The sequence below is a fragment of the Schistocerca cancellata genome, chromosome 7, assembly GCF_023864275.1.
Source record: "Schistocerca cancellata isolate TAMUIC-IGC-003103 chromosome 7, iqSchCanc2.1, whole genome shotgun sequence".
NCBI lineage: Eukaryota > Metazoa > Arthropoda > Insecta > Orthoptera > Acrididae > Schistocerca > Schistocerca cancellata.
Window position 1 is genome coordinate 566479992 of NC_064632.1, and position 17951 is coordinate 566497942.

The window sequence follows — 17951 nt, forward strand, 5'->3', positions numbered from 1 at the left end:
GAAACAAGATAAATTACAAGCGACTTAAGACATGAAATTAAAATTTCAAATAAAATAAGTAATATATATATATATATATATATATATATATATATATATATATATATATATATATATATAGCACAGCGAGGTGGGAAGCCTCAAGGCAACAGTGGATATATTACGATAATCCTTTAAGGTAGAAGGCCGCAATGTTTTCGCGTAAGGGGAAATTTTGAGAACAAGGCTATAAGCGGCTGAAGGCCCACAGTTGATTTTCCAAAAATTCAAAAATACCCCAACCTTTACGTTTTCAATAGCAGAAGGCACACTAAATGAAAAAGCAATACAACGACATTAACTAAATTTAAGAATAAGGTTTTAAGTGGCTGAAGGCCCACAATTGATTTACTTAATTTCGTTTTTCATAAAATACAATTAAACTTTTGTTTGCTGTAAAGCATTGGCAATAATAGAATACCCTCTGACCGTTAAACACATATGAAAAGGACATTATAGACAACAACGGCCCTCAGATGCCTCCAGGGTGGAGGGGGGGGCTGCCCTCGAAACATTAACGTTTACTTAGGTGAGACAGGTGTTGAGCCCAACTACACTTGATCCGTCGGTAACCCAATAACCCAGCCAAGAGACAGTCACGGACCGACCGACCAAACGACTTGCTTGCCACCAATCGGTACATAATAACTCAGAGACCGAACTGTTACGGACGTGATAATCCAGAATGAAATATGTATGAAGCTGTCAAAACAACAGACCATGTTGGACAGCGACAACAGGTGAGCAAAGGACGCTGCCTGAAATTACGTTAGTGGCCAGGGTAGGTAATCTGAACACTAACGGCCACAAGGCAGAAAATTCCACTGGTGCACTTGAATTGTATTGAACCAATATAGTTAATTGCACCGCACAGCGGCTCGATTTCACCAATACAAACGAACGACACAACATGACCGGACGTGGCTTGGGTACTTAACACACCACTCAACTTTGACGTCCTGGGTCTGTGAGCCACGAAGCTCGAAGCGATCGGACAGCTCCACACACGCTCCGACACCGTGCAGGGACCGCCAGACATCCAACCGACTGCCCGCACGGAGATATCCTCCCTGGTCCGCACCAACCGACCGTTTCCCACAGAACCCCTAGCCGGAAACTATATGCACTAGACCAGAGAAGGTACACGGTGCAAATATCGATACACATCTCTGCTTCCACACTTAGAAGGAGGAAGAACCACGGCATAACCGCAACAACGGCGGGAAACCAAACACAGATAGACAGCCAAGTTCAAGAAATCCCATAGTTTGGAGTGAGCACAGTACTACACTACTTGTGGACATGGGATCCAGTGCCTTGCTGCGTCAGTGACTTCGCCACGTAATGCTTCGAGCAGAGTGCATCCATAGTCGGGCCAAAGAGATGGAAGACAGAAGCGTCAGATCCGGGCTGTAGGGTGGATGAGGAGAAAAATTCGAATGAAGTTTTGTGAGATCCTCTCAGGTGTACAGATTAGTGTGACACTTTGCGTTGTCGTGGAGAAGGAGAAGATCGTTTGTATATTTGTGGCGACGAACAAAAAAAAATGGTTCAATTGGCTCTGAGCAGTATGGGACTTAACTTCTGAGGTCATCAGTACCCTAGAACTACTTAAACGTAAATAACCTAAGGTCATCACACACATCCATGCCCGAGGCAGTATTCGAACCTGCGACCGTAGCGGTCGCGCGTTTCCAGACTGTAGCGCCTAGAGCCACTCGGCCACTCCGGCCGGCAGGTGACGAACACGCTGAAGTCGTTTCTTGAGTATCCTGACAGTAGCACCATATATTTCGTAGCTGACCGTTGCACCATGATGGTGAACATGAAAGAGGATAACTCTTTCAGAGTCCCAGATGACTGTCGCCATGACTTTACCAGTTGTGGGTTCGCCTTTGAACTTTTTCTTCGGACGATAAGCTCCATGGAATGCTGCTTTGTTTCCGGTTCGAACTGATGAACCCAGGTTTCATCACCTGTGCCGCTGTTCAACAAAAATTTGTCACATTAGTCTCGTAACGCACAAGCAATTCAGCACAGGTGGTCCTTCATTGCTGTTAGGAGTCTCCTGTCAGGCGGCGAGGGACCCAGCGGGCACACAGAGACGTATAGTTTTGGAGTGAGGTGTTTGATTGTGATCCGTCAGTCACCTCGAATGAGAGTGTCCGTACGTTCCAACTTTGCAGGAGTCACAGCTGTGTGCGGCCGGTCAGCACGTGGGAGACTGGACAGGTTAGCGTGACCGTGTTGTGATGATGCCTGACACCTCGCCCAACGACTCACCGTGCTTCTGTTCACTGCCAGGTCTACGCAGATATTCTGTTAGCGCTCACGAATATCACTGATGCTCTGGTTTCCCGCCGAAAGAAACACAATGACAACTGTCTGCCTCTGTTAAGGACGCCATTTTGATGGTCACCTATCAGAAATTCATGAAATTATAGGGGCTGAAGCGGGAATATTCGGTGACGTCTCTCAACAAATTACGCATTTTTTCAACCAAAATTGCACAAGAATAAAATGTGTTGCATTAATTATCGAAAATCCCTCGATGTGAGCAGCGCACGGCAGGAAATTATTCTGGAGACATGAACGTCATATATTCCGTATTGAATTGGCATTTAGGAAGTGACATCTCATGGCTTGAATGGTAGCGCATAGTGATGTATTTACCAACGTAAATACTGTATACGAGTCATGGATGTATGTGTGTGCGAGTGATTCAATACGTATCGGTGCTTGGATGTGGGAGCACAAATGAAAGAAAAAAATATGAAAAAACATACATGATTTTTACGTTTAGCTTGCGTTACAGCGCTCTTCTCGTGACGCTTAGTACGAAGTGTGACGCGTTGTTGATATTCATTACCACAATTCACTATCGTGGACTATTGGCGTCAGACTTCTCCGCGTGCCACCCAAGGAATCGTGTCCACATCTAGGTTTGAGTTAAGGAAGGTACAGAGCCTTAAGGTGAGTCATGTGCAGCGCAGCTGAAAGAACTTACTGTAAGTAAACGAAGCAAAGTTCCTAAAGTTGCTGAAATAGTTTTTTGCAAAACGTTTCCTTGTAACAAAAAAAGGGAAACACCACATATTTTTTGATTCACATGTTTCACCGCTCTGCAATTTTTCTCAAATTATTGAAGGCAAGCTATTGCCCAAAATATTTGATTATTTCAAAATGTAAAGCTCACATTCTATCCTAATGATGTCATATTTATTATGATACACAAAAATTGAGTAACCGCCCGGCCGGCCGGAGTAGCCCAGCGGTTCTAGGCGCTACAGTCTGGAACCGCGCGACCGCTACGGTGTGTGTGATGTCCTTAGGTTAGTTAAGTTTAAGTAGTTTTATGTTCTAGGGGACTTATGACCTCAGCAGTTGACTCCCACAGTGCTCAGAGACAGAGTAACCGCCTGCTTGTTGTTCAGATAATCTGCAGTGAATTAAAAGTGCAAACCGAGATTTCTAAAATGAATGAAGCAGAAATTGGCACTCTGGAAATGTCATATTTCGAAATACGTACACTCACATCATTGAGACGTGTTTGCTTGGGTAAAAGGCAGAGTGCAAAATGTGATCAAGCCAGGATTCGACTCCACGACCTCTCTATTTCCAGTCACATGCTCTACTGCTAGACCACCTCACGAAAGCGAATTAGATTCCCCTTGTTCTGTTCTCGACACACTGTTGTTCTCTCGAGTTACGGTGGCTCTTTGCTAGGTCACAAGGGCATCATAATTTGGACAATTGGAAATATTTATAATTATACACCAAACCCTTCTCGTAAATAAGTGTATTGATTAAAACCGGATCAAAATCGCTTGAGCAGTTCCTGACAGTAGCCTGCACATAAGCTTGCCGACGAGCACGAGCAAGGGAGTACAGTTTTATAGAAAGATGTTAATGTAATCCTTCATGTTTTACCGGAGATTTGGTGACTTCTTGAGGTGTTGGGTGTTCTGCCATGTTTCAATGTGTGCCATGCACAAAATATTCCATGGACGACACTCATATCGGGCAGAATAGCCAATAGCTCGATAATGCTTCTGTTAGATAGTGAAGAGCTTCACACCATCTGATCAGAAGTATCCGGACAGCTCTATGTAATGTGGAATTGACCATCAGATTTCACGAGAGATGGAACCAACGGCATAAAATAGGTCTGGGAGTACAGAAGCAGTAACAGCAGAATGGCTTAATCAGGAGGACTCCATGACTTTTAACATGGAATTCTCACTGCACATGATACAGTAACAAGTTGTCCGGCGTCATTCCAGCCCTTCTGAATCCGCCCAAGACGACTGTTAGTGATGTGACTGTGAACTTGAAATGTAAAAGAAAACCCCAGCTAAATCAAGACCAGGCACTGATGTACATGGTCCATCGAGCACTGTTGGAGGGTTGTTGTAAGGAATCCTATGAAATCAAATGAAGGAATCACTCACTAGCTGCAAAGTGCCACTATCACAATAAATGTGCAGTGTACAATGATGAGCAGTTCCTCATAAGCCACATATTTCTTTGGTCATTGTTGACAGATGCTTGAGGTGAAACAAGGAATGACTCTACTAGACAGGGGATGACTACAAACAAGTGACTTGAAGAGGTGGATCACGGTACACCCTGTACCCGTGGCGCACATGTGTAAGAATTGGGGTTTCAGGAATGCCTCAAGAACGTCACCTGCTGCTGCAGCCACCACAGACGCCTACTGCAGCGGCAACCCTGCAGACAGACCAGCGATGCGGGTTGCCGACTCTGCTGCGAAATCTGACCGACGTAAGAGTGTTTACAAGCAAGTAACACAGCTGACAACAAACACATAGGTGCGGCCAACGTCCATCAGAGGGGCATCAATCAGCAGCAGAGGAAGGGGGCGCGATGATCACAGGACTCTTTCCTGGCGATAAAGTGTGTGAAAATACTCCCTAAATATCCTTCCGCTCGGGGCTAGAAAAGCTGGCGCCCGGACATTCATTAGGAAGTTCTCTATTCGCCAAGTGCGGAGAAGATTGGCTTGTCCAGCTGTGTGTCACCTCGACCATCCTGTTTTCCGCAACGATACGTCGCTTCCATCATGTTAGGCTATATGCCAGCTGCTAACAGCCGACATCAATGTGGAACAGTTGTACAAGTATAGAGTCGAAGTGAACTCTGATTATAGAAATTAGTTGTTATTTGCTTTATTTGCAGAAGGGATCCTTTACACTTTTTGGTTGTGAAGCGCGTGTTACTGTTGACGGTTTATTGTAGTTTCCTTGAAAAATGTTGGCAAACGAGTAGGTTCTTGCTCTGTATATTCAGCAACTGCCATCCTTAGTAGTGGATGTGGTGTTAGTGTATGGGATATGTTTCGTGGTTAGCGTGTGGTTCCCTCATTGCGTTCAAGGAACACGGGGAGATATGAACAAATTTTACAGCATTGTGTACCGCATACAGCAGAGTTGGCGAAGATGATTTTGTTTTATAAGCATTGCAATGCACCCTGTCATAAAGCAGCATCAGTGAAGCGATGGTTTGTGACAAACAACATTTCTGTAGGGGGTTGATCGGCCCAGAGACCCGACCTAAACCCGGTGGAGTGAGTTGTAAGGTCCACTCCGCTCGAGATCCCGGTATGGAACATAATTACCCACTACGGTTTCTTCTGTTGAGGGACAACAGACGGCCATTCTCCCAAAGATATTCCCAACTGATCTCTGTATGTCCATCTTTTCAGAGATGGTCGCGGGATTCCGCTGTTCAGTACAGAATGTCATATCCAACGCCTTTCAGCCGCCCAATTTCCGATGTCTTACTTTATTTGGCTACCAGTTTCGAAGATTTACTACACCGCCTTTAGGCCCCCTGACCGACCTGCAGATGATGGTTGAACTGATCGCTGCATCAAGCAGAAATCTACATATATCAGTCTTTGAATTCTGGTCCCTTTTAGAGTGGAGCCAGGGTTGGAGTCTTCCTGCACGTCGGCACAGGGCCTAAAGATGGCGTAGTAAATCACCGAGACTGGTAGCCAAATAAAAGGAGAGTTTAGAAATTAGACATCTGAAAGATGTTTCATTTGACATTCTGTTCTCTATTCTCAACGGCGTTCAGGCCACCACAGAGGACTATGCACGAATATTGTGTTGAATTGTCATCATTTTTGATCCAAACCAAAGTTTTCCGTTGCTTGCCAAGCTCCTTCAAATTAGCAGTCGGCTTAGAACCTTTACGATTGCCAAACCAGATATATTTACACGTGAGAATGTGCACTGCTTACTCATCTGGAAAGCGTAATTTGAAACTTACTCGAAAATTAAAAGTGTGTGCCAGACTGAACCTCGAACTCTGGACCTTTGCCTTTCGCAGGCAAGTGCTCTGCCATCTGAGCTACCCAAGCATGACTCACGACCCGTCCTGATAGCTTTAATTCCGCCAGTAGATAGATGCCGAAGTACTGGCGGAATTAAAGATGTGAGGACGGGTCGTGAATCGTGCTTGGGATAGCTCATATGGTAAAGCTCTTGTCCATGAAAGGCAAAAGTCCCGTGTTCGAGTCTCGGTCCGGCACACAGTTTTTATCTCCCTGGAAGTTTCATATCAGTGTGCACTCCGCTGCAGAGTGAAAATTTAATTCTGAAAACGTAATTTTCCACACATAAAAAACCAATTTCGATGACAAATGTTTTTTCTATCGACGGATGATCTGTAAGCACTTTTTTAGGTGAGTAATATCAGTACAACTGATATTCTATTTCTTAATTACCTATAAATTTTGCGTATCGTGAAATGGAGAGAGACACGATGTGTCATGGAATTTGAACGGAAACGTATACTGCAGCGCAAAACCGAAGGACGAGATAGGTAAAATAAAATAACATGTTTCCTAGTCGGTCGAAATAAATGAAAAGTGCGGAAGCATGTTGCTGGAGGTTTTCCATTTGTGGACAAATAACTGGACGTCACGTAGTGTTAGCGTGAGTGTAGCGCCAAATCGGCTGGCCTCGCATGAAGAGGCAGTCGATGGAAATGAGAAAAGACAATGCCTGTGTCAGTCAGCAGGCATTTACGGTGCTCTGTGTTGGTGTTCTTCATTACAGCATTGCCCGGACACGGCATTTGGAAGATTTCTCACAGGGCTGAGTCATCGGTAACCTGGAAGAAAGATTAAGTACACCAGTGAAGCCTAGTAGTTTGATATTACTCACAACATTGACCCACGTGCATAAGGAGCGTTCAGAAACACAGGCTGCCCGAACTACACTCCTGGAAATTGAAATAAGAACACCGTGAATTCATTGTCCCAGGAAGGGGAAACTTTATTGACACATTCCTGGGGTCAGATACATCACATGATCACACTGACAGAACCACAGGCACATAGACACAGGCAACAGAGCATGCACAATGTCAGCACTAGTACAGTGTATATCCACCTTTCGCAGCAATGCAGGCTGCTATTCTCCCATGGAGACGATCGGAGAGATGCTGGATGTAGTCCTGTGGAACGGCTTGCCATGCCATTTCCACCTGGCGCCTCAGTTGGACCAGCGTTCGTGCTGGACGTGAAGACCACGTGAGACGACGCTTCATCCAGTCCCAAACATGCTCAATGGGGGACAGATCCGGAGAACTTGCTGGCCAGGGTAGTTGACTTACACCTTCTAGAGCACGTTAGGTGGCACGGGATACGTGCGCACGTGCATTGTCCTGTTGGAAGAGCAAGTTCCCTTGCCGGTCTAGGAATGGTAGAACGATGGGTTCCATGACGGTTTGGATGTACTGTGCACTATTCAGTGTCCCCTCGACGATCACCAGTGGTGTACGGCCAGTGTAGGAGATCGCTCCCCACACCATGATGCCGGGTGTTGGCCCTGTGTGCCTCGGTCGTATGCAGTCCTGATTGTGGCGCTCACCTGCACGGCGCCAAACACGCATAAGACCATCATTGGCACCAAGGCAGAAGCGACTCTCATCGCTGAAGACGACACGTCTCCATTCGTCCCTCCATTCACGCCTGTCGCGACACCACTGGAGGCGGGCTGCACGATGTTGGGGCGTGAGCGGAAGACGGCCTAACGGTGTGCGGAACCGTAGCCCAGCTTCATGGAGACGGTTGCGAATGGTCCTCGCCGATACCCCAGGAGCCTCAGTGTCCCTAATTTGCTGGGAAGTGGCGGTGCGGTCCCCTACGGCACTGCGTAGGATCCTACGGTCTTGGCATGCATCCGTGCGTCGCTGCGGTCCGGTCCCAGGTCGATGGGCACGTGCACCTTCCGCCGACCACTGGAGACAACATCGATGTACTGTGGAGACCTCACGCCCCACGTGTTGAGCAATTCGGCGGTACGTCCACCTGGCCTCCCGCATGCCCACTATACGCCCTCGCTCAAAGTCCGTCAACTGCACATACGGCTCACGTCCACGCTGTCGCGGCATGCTACCAGTGTTAAAGACTGCGATGGAGCTCCGTATGCCACGGCAAACTGGCTGACACTGACGGCGGCGGTGCACAAATGCTGCGCAGCTAGCGCCATTCGACGGCCAACACCGCGGTTCCTGGTGTGTCCGCTGTGCCGTGCGTGTGATCATTGCTTGTACATCCATCTCGCAGTGTCCGGAGCAAATATGGTGGGTCTGACACACCGGTGTCAATGTGTTCTTTTTTCCATTTCCAGGAGTTTAGAAGAGGTGGTCGACCAAGATGATTGTGCAACAGGCTAGAAGTAACGCACGTCTAACAGCGGATGTAACTCCTACCACATTTAACACGACTGCATGTCAAGCAATCTCATCAGGCTCCACAGTGGAGCGGCAACTATCGCGAGCTCTCTCTGTCCGACGAGCAGCAGGTTGTGCTGCGTTGACAACCGCACGTCGCAAACACGGTTTGTGATGGTGCCAAGAGAATAAGTACTGGACTGACGTGTAGTGGGGTCGCGTGCGCTTTCGGATGAGAGCAGGTTTAAAGCGAGCTGGACTTCCGGACGTATAGTGGAAACATGTAATACGCCTAGGAACTTTGTCGAACATGATCGTTTTGGTGGTCCATGTGTTGTCGTGTAGGGTGGCATCATGTTGGATTTGCGTACTGACCACCAGATCTTTGTACACGCCACACCCACAGTTCATAGTTAAAGTCACACGGTACTCCTTCTGCTTTTGTGTCTTTTCGGGAGTGCATTTACCACCGTGGTCGCATCTTACAGCCCAAGCGGTGTAGCTCTTCGGCTGAGAAGATATTCGGCGACTGGACTGGCCTACCCGTCCTCTCCCATCGAGTACGTGTGTGATCGACAATCCAGCATTTGTCAGCCTCTCTGGTGGAGGGGTGGAACGCCCTATCCCATAAAGTCCTTGTGGCCCTCTTGGCATAGATTGTCGTCCGTGGTGTTCACACACGCTATTAATAACTATGTTCCACCTTGTGAGTAAAGGTATTACAAAGTTTTTTGTTTTTCTTGTTGATTAAAACACTACAATTTTCCATTTGCTAATTCTTTCGAATTCAGAATAGACAATTTTTTGGTTATATTAGAACACTGCCATTAAAATTCGAGTCACCTGTTAGTAAGAGCGAGATCTGCGAGTTTAATCAGCAATAGCTTGATATACTCTTAAAATCATTTGAGTTTGAGCTTCAACGAACCGGTAACACCAAAATACGACATAAAATTGTAAAAACTGCTCCAAAAAATTCAACCAGTCTCACAGAGTTGTATCATCTGCACGAATGAGGACAAAATTTTGGGGTGAATCTTAATTTACACATAAGACTGCAAAGATTTTATATTGAAAATCATTTAATTTTCCAAGGGTACTGGTATGTGTTGTACGTGCATACGTTTACATCCTTTTGGTACATTTTACATTTAAATTAAAGACTTCAACTGCGGTTCAAGAACATTCAATATTTCACAGCACGAACGATAAACATCAATGCTACAAGCGAACTCTTCTCATACTCCCGTTATCGTGTCACTGATTTTGCTATCCGGCATTGAGGTTTCACCAGACTTGTTGGAAGGAGAGGCACGAGAATGTAGTCTTTCAACTACACCTACCCAGTTTGTCGTGTAGAGTGAAATGGGGTGAACCTTTTAGAAACACCCTGTTTTCGGTTCGATCAATATGGCTGGACGATAGGTAAATACTGAGCATGTCCCGTCCCACCTTTTGTGTATCCTTCTCCGACTATCGCGCTGTCGCACTGATTGTCCGTATAAAACGGAAACAGCATAATAATACATATTTAGTAAAAACCAAAGGTATTCCAGTAACATACTACGGCAGTGCGTTCGGACGTAATACTGCTATATATCCATTCCTATTTGAATTTACAGCAGTGCGGCAACACTTCAGAATGAGGTTAAACAAGTTGGATGGTTCCAATTTTCGTAGGAAACTCTATTTGCTGTGTGTGAGTGCGTGTGTGTGTGTATTACACTGCAGCTCATATTAATATTAGCTTATGTTCAGACGCAGTATCTGTCAGAAACAAAATATGAATGACATCAAAGCTATATATGTGAAAGGTCGATGAATATTGTTCGTTTCCTTCCCTAACCAAAGATGTTCTTTTATGAACTCCTAGGACTTGTTGAAGGCATTTGTTAGCTAAATTAAATTAAATAAAATTATTTGAAAACCATGTTCAATGAGCACTGATTCAACGTTACTGAGAGAAACATCTAATACAGTTTGTTATATTTTCATCTGACAGCCAGTGAAGGTCACGCAGTAAGTTTCAGAGATAGTGAGCGTCTTTCACCCCATTTACTTTTCTTACAATCTACATTTCGTACCAAAAAGCCCTTTGAAAATCTAATGAAACTGTAGTAGATTCATAACATATGCAAAGCGTAAATATCTGCATTGTCTGCATTCAGGCAACATATGCTAAGTCACCCCTTTAAAAGTTGCTTGGTATTGATAATACCATACATTTGAAGCAAATGTGCTTTAATTCGAGGTAACATTTGAAACAACACATTACCTACGTAATGACTATTAAAATAATAATGGCAGATGTGACACTGGCGTTGGGGTCAAAAGTGCTTATGAAATAACGTAATTAATGCAGAGAGAATGAAAATGTACTGGAGGCTGCAACATGTGACGTCGCAGTCTGCAGTAGCCATTATATCAATGTAATTGTCGTCATAATTAGTTACCATTTAAATGATTTAGTAGCCAAGTGCTTTGCCGACCACTGCCGTCACACGGGAACAAGATCAGCAGAAAGAGAAGCAGTCAGTTCAGGAGACACAATAAAAGCAATAAGTTTAGTAATAAGAGCTTCGGCACATCAACAAACCAGTTCACCCAACGGAGTGTTAGAGAAAAATTTATACAGGGTCAAGCGAAATTCGCGCACTAGGACTTCGCAGTACGCCTTCTCACATGCCAGCGTCAAAAAAAAGTCTGTCACAAAATTTCGTCTAGCGAGTATATCAGGCAGTAAAAGGACGTTAAAGAGTGGCAGTCTGGCAACACTGCAACAACACGTGTGGTAACTACCTCTACAGCACGTCTTAGTTGTGCTGTGCAGTTGGCGCAGTGGATAGAGTTTTGGGTTAGCATGGAAGAGGTCGAGGGTTCAATCATGGGTTGGGGTGCATTTTTTTTTATTTGCGAAGTTCACTCCGTCATTTCTTACTGTAATATACACCGTTTCTTATGTCACATGTGCCCTAAATTTACAACATTTTGTTACGCTGAACACAAAAAATACGTGGTTAGACAAAGAAATAGACAGTTGAAACAATTAATGGAATCATGGTGATAACACATAGAAATAGTAACCAAATTTGGACATTATTCGAAAAGTACGTTGCTAGTGCTACTGGTAACGTAAGGCCCTAACAAAATGTAATGGACCTGAACGAGGCAAAGCCGGCCGGTGTGGCCGTGCGGTTCTAGGCGCTTCAGTCTGGAACCGCGTGACCGCTACGGTCGCAGGTTCGAATCCTGCCTCGGGCATGGATGTGTGTGATGTCCTTAGGTTAGTTAGTTTTAAGTAGTTCTAAGTTCTAGGGGACTGCTGACCACAGATGTTAAGTCCCATAGTGCTCAAAGCCATTTTTTTTTTTTTTTGAACGAGGCAAGGATAATAGTTGGTGCTAATCTATGTGACCATTGAGGAGGGTACAAAGAAAACAGGTTTCACTTCTAGCAGAGCAACTGGTGCGAATAAATTCGAGCCCACGACGTGGAAAGGGGACGACGTGGAAAGGAGGTCTTTCAAAGCTGACCACTGTTCCATTCCTACGATTGTCGTATGTAAGTGCAAATGTTTTCCAGAGGACTCGCTGCAATCGCTGTTGACGATTAAGATACCAGATACCGTACCGCTTGGACTTTATTTACCAAATGAAATATATATGCTTGAACCCAGGTTCAAACTCTCGCCCTCTGCATGTTAAGCCAAGACTCTATCCGTTGCGCCAACTGTAGAGCACAACTAACGTATGTTGACAGAGCTAGTTACTATACATGTGGTGACAGTGTTGCCAGATTGCCACACTTTAATGTCCTTTATCTGTCGGATGTACTCGCCGAACGAAATTCAGTGACAGACTTTTTCTTTTATCGGTGGCATGTGAGGAGTCTCCCTGCGAAGCCCGAGTGCGCGAATTTCGCTTCACCCTGTATATTTAGGGATACTGAAACATGCACATCAGTATTAGTTTCTGAAAGAATTTCCAATAATATTCAGGACGTATGTATACTGACAACCACAAAAATGACACGTAACATGGGGAATTGAGTTAACGACAGAAAATATCTAACAGCTTGGTAATAAGAAGGCGACAACATGAAATGACGTCAAGTGGGATACTAATGGTGAAGCTACATCATCTCATAGCAAATAAGATACACTACTTTTTTTGTCAACCTACTAATCAGATATAATGGATCCAGCTAGGTATATCTAGAAACTAAGACCTGTTGGGTAACTACATTGACAGCAAATTATTTATAAACAGCCAGGTGTAATTATTTTTGTGCTGTACGGATGGACAGCTTAAATTAGGTACAGAGATAGCTAAAACAATAGTACTGATGGAGACAGATAATTATGAATTTAGAAGTCATGTTACTGTGTTGTGAAAGTAATAACGTTAATAAAATGTTTATTGCTACGTCGATTTCATTTACAAGTATCCTTAACCCATGAATAGAATCAATGGGACACTCTTTAACCTGAGGAACAGTTGGTTACGGTATCGGTGAAAGTAGGAATTTTCAATAATATTAAAAACCAAGAAAATATATACTGATTTGAATCAACTATCACATAAACTGAACGTCTTTTACAAGTCTGAATTGTCTTCTAGAACAGGATACACTGCTAAATCATGATATATGCTATATGTAGCGAGTAGTCCACTACACATTTCACAAAAATGTCTATGACTTCCACATAACTCCTTGACAACGTAGTTTCAGCGCAGTTTACGACTAGATATCGTTTACTTGAAACACAAGGTCAACGAGATACAGAAAATGCGGGCATAAAATTTGTTGCAGTCAACCATATTTTGAAGACAGTTATGTTAAGGACGAGGGCAGGAGTTACGTATGGTAATACTGATGCCAGCTCGTACTGGAAATACCAAACCACAGGGCAGCATTGGAGATTGTGAGAGAGAAAAATGAGGAAGAGGGCGATGGGTACACAACATAACTGCAGAAGGGAAAAAGTTATCAAGCCAAGAATCGAAGAAAATATTACGATAAGATAGTAGCTATTGAAACATACAAACTTTTTTTCGCTATGTATGCTGACGGAGAAAATACAATGTGCTTAAAGACTAGGACATTTTATTGACAAGCAACGGTAAAGGTAGTTCATCGTTGTAATGGAATATCACATGAAATTCATACGAAATGAAACACACTCGTCACAGTCGTCGCTAACACACTCAGTGTGCACTCTGGCGGCAACGCCAGCACATATTTTCCCACGTAAAAGATCATCAATTGTGCCGAAAGTTATTCTGCGATAGATCTTCCCAAGCACCTCTTATCCTTTGTTAACATTAGTCAATGGTTCATGCAGTTTGTAGAGAACGAGCAAGTTCCGATTTCAACATGACCAATTTGCGTTCAGTTGGCGACAGATCTGATGCTCATGCTGGCCTGGGCGGTTGTCATACACAAGGAGCACCACGTAGCGTCGCAGTAGCCGTGTGTCGACTTGTTCTCTCCTGCAACGAGATCGCTACACTTCCTTGACACGGTTTTCTCCGCGATCTAACAACTTGTAGGACTGTACTGGGCACTGTGAAGTATCTGTTCTAGCAGAATATATATGCGGAAAATACAGCTCCGAAAACAATTTATTCGGCCCACAAAATGAAACAATAGTACTAACTCCAGAAGAACAACAGGCTCGATCCTAACTATGGACCGTCACTAATATGAAATAAGAAATAATACTAGAAAACACCCAACTTTTCGCTGAGAGATATCACAATAAAACAATTCTACAATGTCAAGATGTTCGTCGACTATACCAAGTCCATCTACAAGAGATCGGCCAGCTAGAAGAGGCGTCTGGCGGTAGCTGTCTGAGTGCCAGCTCTGTATACTCCCAAGCGGTGCGTCGAACTGCCCTTTGCCGGCAGTGCGCCACCCTATAAAGCCCGTTTGGCGGATGAATGAGCTATTTGCGATCACGTGCCTAGCGTATCAAAGTAGATCCTGGGCTAGCTATGCCCACTGATGAAGCTGCTCTGCAGGCTCTGCAGACGAGTAGTGTGGCCCCTAGCAGCCGTTGGTGGACACCTGGTGGTGTGGTGTGGTCGCTGGTAAATATTTTTGTTGACAACACAGACGATTTAGGTTTCCCTGGTGAATATACACCCTGTGATGCAGGCATCCCGCGTTGGTTGGATGTGAAGTGGCACGCCGATGCAGTTGGCGCTATGATGAATGGAGTCGGCGGCCACAGCACAGTGGTTACTTTACCCTGCAGAAGTACAAAATACAACTGCAATTTTTAACTGTTGGCTCTCCAGCCCCCACATTATTAAGCTTCGGGTGGGACCTGCATGTCGTTGATGGATGCACTCCGGATTAGGCCACTCAGTGGGTCTACGATGCACACGTGAACCCCCATTGCAAGGAACCAACCTGCTCTTATCACTGAAGACGGCAGGGCGTCCTCCCACTCTCCATGACTCCAGGTTAGCCGTGCTTGGCGGTGTCGCAGTGTCAGTGGTTGTCTGGACAGAGGGACATATGACGTTAATCCTGCTGCAAGTAGGCAGTTCCCAGTGGTCTTTGCTGACACAGCAGGTTCAGCAACTGCCAGATTTCTTCCCTGGATGATGGTCGATCGGCCATCGTTGCTCGCACAATGCATCAATCCTGAGGTTCATCTGTTCTACGTGGACGTCAAGAACCTGGTCTACCGGCCTGGGAAACGTTCCACAGACCACTACAGGAAGCAGCGACACACCACCGATACATTGCGTCCAAAACGTGAAGCAGTCCCTCCATAGATCCTGCATCTTATCATAGGTCTAGTATGCCATCCCATTCAAATGACCGAAGCTGTTCAGTAGGTATGCGTACTCGTAGTCGGAAGTCTGTCGTACACTAGAATTATGTACTCCTGCGATTGCCAAAATACAGGAAAAGAGGAAAATGCTACATAAGGAAGTAAAACCTAAGGAAAGGGGAAACACAGCAACAAAAATGTCACAGGAAATTGTTATTGGCTGGCCACTTACATAAAATATGGGCGAGCTTGTCACAAAGTGAGCAAATTAAAATCCTCTCCCTAAAATCTTTGTAAAAACATTTGACAGGGCACAGAACTTTAAAAAGCCACATTCGTCCGAGTGTTGCCTAAAAGAGATGGCAGGTCCGCTGGCAAGTCAGTCGCGACCCGCTGGTCAGAAAATAAAACGCAATCCAATAAAACGTGGCGCACAGTGACCTGGACGCCGCAAGCACCACACATTGGAGGGTCCTCTCGCCGGAGCAGGAAGCCATGCGTCATAGGGCTGTGGCGTATTCGAAGTCGAGTGAGGAGAACCTCGTCCCGTCGATGGGACTGAAAGGAAGTACACCACACACGCGTTGTGGGCTTGACTATACGGAGCTTATTGTCAGTCACTTCCAGCCACTCATCCTCCCACCGACGCATGACCCGTGAGCTCAACAGCGAGGTGAGTGCGTGCAAGGGGATAGCACACTGAGATACTTGTGGGGCGAGACACGCCTCCTTGGCGGAGGAGGGCATCCTGGATGGTCTGGATAATTTTGTCAGCACGGATACAAATGTTGCAATGAGTGAAGGGCACTGAGTGAATCGGAACAGACAAGAAATTTAGGAGAGGAAGAATGTCTCATGTGCTCCAGTGCCCGCAAGATCGCAGACAATTCTGTATCAAAGACAGTAAAAGTCTGAGGCAGTCGGACCTTGAGGACACGATATGGAAAAACAACTGAGCAACCAACAGAATCCCCTTGTTTCGACCCATCCGTGAAAACAGCTACATAGTCGTGGTGCTCAGATAAAATGGCAGAAAATGCTGCTTGAAAAACGGTGGCAGGAGTGCAATCTCTCTTGTACTGCAATAAATCTAAAATCACTCCGGGCCTCTTCAGTAACCAGGGTGGCAGGCGGTTAAAACCTTGGATTTGGGGTTGTACAGACTCCACACCGAGGGACTCTAGTACACGTTGCACACGCATCCCAAACGGCAACGTAGTCCGGGGACGGCGGGAAAAAAGGCGGTCCAGAGGTGGATGGGCAACAAGACAGTGGGCAGGCGAGCTGGGAGCTGCAAGAAACTTACAAGCCTGGCGCACTAGCAGGAGCTGCCGCCGGATGGTAAGTGGCGGTTCGCCAGACTCAGCACAGAGGCTGGGTACGGGACTCGTCCGATAATCACCCGTGGCCAGTAGAATCCCAGCATGGTGAACAGCGTCAAGGATCCGCAAATAAGATGGCCTCGCTGACCCATATACTGTGCACCCATAGTCCAGCCGTGAACGCACAAAAGCTCCATAAAACTGAAGGAGACGCGCCCTGTCCGCGCCCCAAGACCTGTGGCTGAGGCACTTGAGGATGTACAGTGCCTTCAGCGTTCTGGCTTTCAAGTCACGTAGGTGTGGCAGCCATGACAACCTGGAGTCAAAAATTAGGCCCAGAAACCGCACTGTGTCTCTAAAATGTAGGACAGTATCCCCCATATGCAAGGCAGGCAAAGTAAAAACACGACAAGAATGATTAAAATGAACACAAACACACTTATCGGCAGAAAACCGAAAACCCGTCTTTGCAGCCCACTCCTCTAACCGCCGCACTGTTAGCTGCAACTGACGGCTCACAGTTGCAACACTGGAGGAGGAACAGAAAACAGCAAAGTCGTCCACAAATAAGTAGCACTGTACTGGACTCCTCACTGTAGACGTTATACTGTTGATGGCTATGGCAAAGAGGGTAACGCCTCGGCGGCTGAGTCAGCGGACGCAGCAAGCGACACCTGGGGTATCTGAAGCGACGCGCCAGACCCTCCGCCGTCGCTGCACCTCGAGGCAGCAGCCTGAAGGAGGCTGACCGTGGCCAACAGCACGCTCAGCTGCTCAAGAACCGCGGCCAGTTCCTCCTGCGTCCGCACACAGCACGCACACACCCTATCCATCCTACTGCTAATATCTGGACGTATAGAGTTGCTACAAATAAAACAGCAATATGCGACTGCACAGTGGCGTCACCAGCGCCAGATTGAGCTGCGATGTATGAACAATTACTTACGAACCAAGCAATCAAATGACCAAGACTATGCCACTATATAGATATTACAATGCGATCCGACCCCTGTCTTAGTACAAATGCTACCGCCTACACGATGTTACACTCTACCGTTATTAAAATTTGATACTACCACTTTCTAATTCGA